Here is a 7054-nt window from a genome sequence, read left to right as displayed (position 1 = left end):
TGCATGAGCACTTGCGCATGCGGGCGCGCCTGTCACTAATGCTGACGCCAAAGGGATATTTAAACTGGCTGCTGTAGTTGTCTCATTGCTGTATGGTCTTTTCCCTACTCGTATTTCCTGACTTCCATGATTGACTCCTGTTGCCAAACCAGCCTGTTCCTGACTTCTGCTTGATTGCCTCCTGCCCTGACCTCTGGCTGTTACCGGACTGATCTCAGGCACTCATACCCCACTGTGCACCTGCGACCGCTGGCTCACCATCAGCGGTCCTTGAGCCGGAGTTGTACGGGAAGCCTCCCACTTCACGTCAGATTCACTATCCAGGTACGTGACAGCATGTGATTAGCACAGGGCACTGTATAGACCAGGGGTGGGCAAACTTTTTGACTCAAGGGCCGCAATGGGTTCATATATTGGACCCGGGGGCCGGACCAAGAGTAGATGAATGATGTGTATGTGTCATCCATAGTAAGTATAGTAAATATTCCCCCTTAGTAAGCATAGTAATTCATCCCCCATAGTAATTCATCCCCCATATAGTAATTCATCCCCCATATAGTAATTCATCCCCCATATAGTAATTCATCCCCCATATAGTAATTCATCCCCCATAGTAATTCATCCCCCATATAGTAATTCATCCCCCATAGTAATTCATCCCCCATATAGTAATTCATCCCCCATATAGTAATTCATCCCCCATAGTAATTCATCCCCCATATAGTAATTCATCCCCCATATAGTAATTCATCCCCCCCATAGTAATTCATCCCCCCCATAGTAATTCATCCCCCCCATAGTAATTCATCCCCCCTATAGTAATTCATCCCCCATAGTAATTCATCCCCCCATAGTAATTCATCCCCCATATAGTAATTCATCCCCCATAGTAATTCATCCCCCATATAGTAATTCATCCCCCCTATAGTAATTCATCCCCCATATTAAGTCCCCAAGTCCCCCATATAGTAATTAATCCCCCATATAGTAATTCATCCCCCATATTAAGTCCCCAAGTCCCCCCTGTGTCAATTCACTTACCTTTGCTCCGCGCGTTCCACTCGCCGTGTTCCCGCGCCGTTCGGGTGTAGCATGAAAATCTGTCTCCTATGAGGATCTGTCCCCCTCGACGTATCTGCGCATGTGCCAGTTTCAGGCATTAGCAGCCGATTGGCGATCTCCGGCACATGCGCAGATACGTCGAGGGGGACAGATCCTCATAGGAGACAGATTTTCATGCTACACCGGTCTTCAGGGCGGACTGTGAGAGGAGCCTAGCGGGAGCCTAGCTCCGCGGGCCGGATTAAAAGGTCCGCCGGGCTGTATACGGCCCGCGGGCCATAGTTTGCCCATTGCTGGTATAGACAAAGGTCAGGGGTTCTGCATCTTCCTAAAGCAGAAAGAAAACTCCTCCTACAAGCTTTAACCAGTGCTCTGCTGGACACTGATAGAAGTCACAAGACTGATCTAACTGCTGATGAGAAAAGGTATTTAGCATTTTATAGTTATTAAAATAATTGCATTTCCATGTTCTGTGTACTGTGGGAGACCAGATATAGTGAATGCAGGGTCCAGGGAGACCAGATATAGTGAATGCAGGGTCCGGGGAGAGCAGATATAGTGAATGCAGAGTCCAGGGAGACCGGATATAGTGAATGCAGGGTCTGGGGTTTAGTAACACTTTAGGTAAGTGACAAATAAATTAAATTCCAACTCCAGCCAACACGTTTTGGTTGTAGTAGGTAAGTTCAGGACATATGACCACATGGTGGGACCCCAATCCAATAGGCAATTTGAATTTTCTTGGAACTCCCCTTTAAAAAAAAGTAATACCTTGTTCTGCCGTCAGTCCCCAGAAGACTTTCTGCACAATGATATCTATTAGAACAATAATAGCAAATAAAACAATAATTTAGGATGAGCCATTTTATCCGGCAATGTTATGGAGTCATTCCAATTAAACTCTCCCCGGAGGGGCGGCTACTTCTGCTCCAAGACTCTATCTCTTCTCCGCAGCCCCGGCTAATGAAGCTTCGTCAACTGCTGGCACCGCATTCATAATAAGACCCCATCTCAGAGGTTACAGGACAGCATCGCTCCCCGCTCCTGGGAAACGTCTTCCATGAATTTCTAATTATAAGTCCATGTTCGAGAGGGATTAGCATCTCCGCTGAAAAAAGAGCATTTCAATTAGGAGGAGGAATTCAATTTCTTTGTAATCGCTGTTTGTGCAGGCAAGGTGTTTGGGTGACACCGTTATACATCACAGGCAGAGGGCATGCCTCTTTATAGAGATTGAAAGGCTACAGAAACTATTTGAATAACTTTGGAAAAATTGAGGGGATCATTCCTCAGGTGTCATTTTAATAATGTGTAACAAATGTTTAAATTAATAAAGAAAAAAATGTCTGTTTTTCTGCCTCTTTCTCTGTAAGGAAGGACAGTGAAGCACACATTTCACTATGTGGCCTATTTAAAGCAGAACTCCGGACATTAAGTTCCTCATACCCTTTGCCCCCCTGCCCTTCCCCTACCAACTAATTAATCCTAATTTTTCTGAGCTAAACCTTTTGACTTACCCAGGGCCCTTTTTCCGGGGGAATACAGTTCCGGCACTTCCAGCATTGATTATAGGTAATGACAAGAGGTGCTAGCAGGGGCGGACTGACAACTCATGGGGCCCCCAGGCAATAGCCGATCATGGGGCCCCTGTGTCCTCACCCACACTCAAACCACACCCAAAAAAGCCTATGAAAGGTACCAGGGGCATCTCATGGGGCCCCCTACTGACCTCGGGCAGTGCCCGAGTTCCCAAATGGTCAGTCCGCCCCTGGGTGCTGGGGTATGCTGGAGGGTCTATTGATGTAGGCTGATGGGGATTTATTGTCATTGGAGGAATCTATTATTGATATGGGGGGGAGGAGTCTTATGTTGCTAGGGTCCAATTGTTGCTGGGAGGGATCTACTGTTGAGGAAGGGATCTATTGTTCCTGTCTGCTGGAAGATCTATTGTTGCTGGCAGGGGTCTAATAATCCTGGGGAAGATAATTTGTTGCTGTGGTGGTACTTTGTTGCGGGGCTCTATTGTTGCTGGGAGGTATATACTGTTCAGGGTGGGATCTATTGTTCCTGGCTGCTGGGTGATATATTGTTTCTGGCGGGGTTCTATTGTTCCTGGGTTGGATCTATTGTTGCTGCGGGGGTGTTTTGTTGCTGGGAGAGATCTACTGGTAAGAGAAGGATCTATTTTTCCTGGCTGCTGGGCGATCTATTGTTTCTGGTGGGCTTCTATTGTTCCTGTGTTGGATCTATTGTTGCTGTCAGGGTGTTTTGTTGCAGGGCTCTATTGTTGCTGGCTGTGGTGTGTTGCTGGGAGGGATCTACTGTTGAGGGAGGGATCTATTGTTCTTGGTGGGGTTCTATTGTTCCTGATGTGGATCTATTGTTGCTGTTGGATATTTTGTTGCAGGGAGTCTTTTGTTGCTGAGGGGATCTATTGTTGTTGGCTGCAGGGAATCTATTTTACTGCTTTTATTGTTATCATGAACAAATTCCATACAAATGACGTAGCATCACAAAATGATACTTGAATCTGTATCCTCTAAAAGGGGCAGTACTGGGAGGTGGGTAGGGGGTGGAACCATGGGACAGTGCTCAGAGGTCAGTAGGGTGCAGAGACAAGGGCTGATTTTGATAGGTGGTCTGTAGGAGGAAGAATGCAATGCATACTGTAGGTGGTCAGTGGGAGGAAGAAATCCCCACATAGGTGGCCAGTGAGAGGAAGAATGCAATGCATACTGTAGGTGGTCAGTGGGAGGAAGAAATCCCCACATAGGTGGCCAGTGAGAGGAAGAATGCAATGCATACTGTAGGTGGTCAGTGGGAGGAAGAAATCCCCCACATAGGTGGTCAGTGGGAGAAAGAATGTCCCACATAGGTGGTTAGTGGGAGGAACAATGTCCCACATAAGTGGTCAGTGGGAGGAAGAATGTCCCATATAAGTGGTCAGTGGGAGGAAGAATGTCCCATATAAGTGGTCAGTGGGAGGAAGAATGTCCCACATAGGGTCCTAGGGCGGAGTGTGTTGGTAAAATGGAGTCTATGGACCACTCTCTGCTCCAGTGTCCCTTTAACATAGAGGTGTATAAAAGGGTGGGGAGGGTTCTGGGCATCCCCTTTCTCTATCGCATGAGTTATGAGTGGGTGTACAGGGCATTCCCAGCTCACTGGGATTTTGATTTGGATACACTTTTTTTTGTTAGTCCAATTGTTTGTTACTTCACATGGAATGCACGGTGTCAGGTTACCCTGCGGAAGGAAGTCCTCCCTGTTCTGGTGCTGATGCACGATATTCTGGGTGAGGTTGGGACGATTCGGGGTCTTGAGAAGGGCAGGGAGCCTCGGGTGGTCTGGATAATGGCATGGAGGAATATCAGATCTGCCTTTGGTGAACTGTCCATCTCTGGGTGAGGTGTCCTTCACACAGGTGGCCAGTGGAAGAAAGAATGTCCCACACAGGTGGTCAGTGGGAAGAAGAATAGGAAGAATGCCCCACCTAGGTGATCAGTGGGAGATCCTGCAAATGCATTTGTTAGTTAGGGGTATGTTTTACATTGGGCTGAGGTGGGAGTGTACTTTTAATGTGCTCTTGTCCTTTAAATCCTTTGGCGTTATAAATTCTGTAGGGCAAGCCTAGTGCATGTGTAAGGATTTGGGAATATGGAATGTGTTTTAAAGTAAACCTGTGGCAAAAGAAACATCTTTTTGCCTAGAGAAGATCTCAGAGATTCCCCATATCTAGTCTATAAAGCACTTAGAGTGCAAAGTTGCCATTTTATTTACCAGTGGAAGTCTCCTGTGACCTTTGTAATCATGTCAATCCTTATTTTACCTATCTGGTGCCTGCTGCCCTGCAATGTAGGAATCTGCAAAAGCTGAACAAGAGTAACCTCATCAATAAGTGACATTATCACACAGTCACCAGCTAGTTATTTATCTATTCATTTGTAAACAGGTGAACCTTTATCACAACCATCCTATTCATCAAGATGACAGGGACAATGGACCATCCATGGAGGGGTTATATTTGTCCTGCTTTAAAGAGGAACTCCAGGCAAAACACACACACTGTACTTAAATGGTAACTCCACTTTCATGGAAAAATATAACAAATAAAAAAATTAATATAGCATATACAATTAATGGTTTTAAATATTGTCTTTCCTTCCCAGTCTGCAGCGCTGTAATTTTCAGTAAACGTTAATGCAATATGGAAACTTGGAGGTAATCCCTACACAGTGGCTCACTGATTTTCACAGAAGCCTGCACTAAGTGCAGTTTTTGGCATCCTCTGCAATAGGTCAGTTTTGGTATGATGCTCAACAAGGGTTAAAATACAAGTATGGCCAAAAATATGGTCATATTTCTCTTCTGGGTCACAGAAGTGCACTTACTTTTGCACGCCTGTGACCCAGAATCAGCCATCATTGGGTTAAAGTCCGCTGTCAGCTGAAGTGGCAGAGCTTCTCCAGGCTCTGGAAGGATCCCAACAACATTGTCAAGATCCACCCAACTGTCTGATTTACAGTTGGCTTCGGCTCTCAGCGTGTGGCTGAGAGCCAGAGCCTGCTGTGCTCACCCTCCTCCAATTCATTGCTTCATTGAGTGCTTGAGGGGCAGAGCACAGTGGTGACTGAAAGCCACCACTCTCTGCTCCGAGAAGATTGAGAACTGAATGATCATCAGTCATAGCTCAGTTCTCATGCTTAAAGTGTTACTAAACCCAAGACCCTGCATTCACTATATCTGGTCTCCCACAGTACACAGAACATGGAAATGCAATTATTTTAGTAAATATAAACTGTTAAATACATTTTCTCATCAACAGTTAGAGCAGTCTTGTGAGTTCTATCAGTGTCCAGGAGAGCACTGGTTAAAGGTTGTAGGAGGAGTTTTCTTTCTGCTTTAGGAAGATGCAGAACCCCTGACCTTTGTCTATACAGTGCCCTGTGCTAATCACACGCTGTCACGTACCTGGATAGTGAGCCTGACGTGAAGTGGCAGGCTTCCCGTACAACTCCGGCTCAAGGACCGCTGATGGTGAGACAGCGGTCGCAGGTGCACAGTGGGGTATGAATGCCTGAGATCAGTCCGGTAACAGCCAGAGGTCAGGGCAGGAGTCAATCAAGCAGGAACAGGCTGGTTTGGCAACAGGAGTCAATCACGGAAGTCAGGAAATACGAGCAGGGGAAAAGACCATACGGCAATGAGACAACTACAGCAGCCAGTTTAAATATCCCTTTGGCGCCAGCATTAGTGACAGGCGCGCGAGCGCGCATGCGCGAGTGCTCATGCGAAAGTGCGTGCTAATGCCCATGTCCCTGCACATCTGCTGGGCTTGCAAGGACCCTGCGCTTGCGCATATTTGTGACCCGTGGAGCTTTACCTGCACTGTGGGCAGGCCTTTCCTGACACATGCACTCTCCCAAGACTAAAAAAAAACCTTTCTAGCAATACATACCAAACTGAGCATGTTCAGGGTGTCTCCACATGATACGACTTATCAGGAGATAAGAGGGGGACACTGGAAGAAAGGGAGGATCAGAGAAGTCAGGATCAAAAAGCATTTTTACACAATGCAGAGGATTAACCCCTTAGGTTCCACAGTGTACAGCAAGCATGCTTTACTGCATATACAGACTGATTTTACGGTTGTGGGTTTAGTAACACTTTAAATCCGAGGGGGGGGGGGGGAGTAGCTGGAACATCACATCGGTGCTCCAGCCTAGAAGCGAGTATGTATGTTTGTTTTTTTTATAACTGCAAACTTCTCCTTTAATTACTTCTAAAGGGATGCAGACACTGCAGCATTTCTCATCAGAACACTGAGTGCACCAGGTGATTGTAATGGACCAGACCTCCCCATTCAGAATCATCTGCACAGGATATGGTGAAAAACATCTACTCCTTCAGAGCAAAAACAGCTAGGGATCTGCTACAAAGTTTGTTAAAATGCTTGCAATGTACATAGATCACCCAGAGGGGATTGTTTTTT

The sequence above is a fragment of the Staurois parvus genome, unplaced genomic scaffold, assembly GCF_062004578.1.
Source record: "Staurois parvus isolate SC_StPar_1 unplaced genomic scaffold, SC_StPar_1.0 ptg000347l, whole genome shotgun sequence".
NCBI lineage: Eukaryota > Metazoa > Chordata > Amphibia > Anura > Ranidae > Staurois > Staurois parvus.
This window is presented reverse-complemented; position numbering follows the sequence as displayed.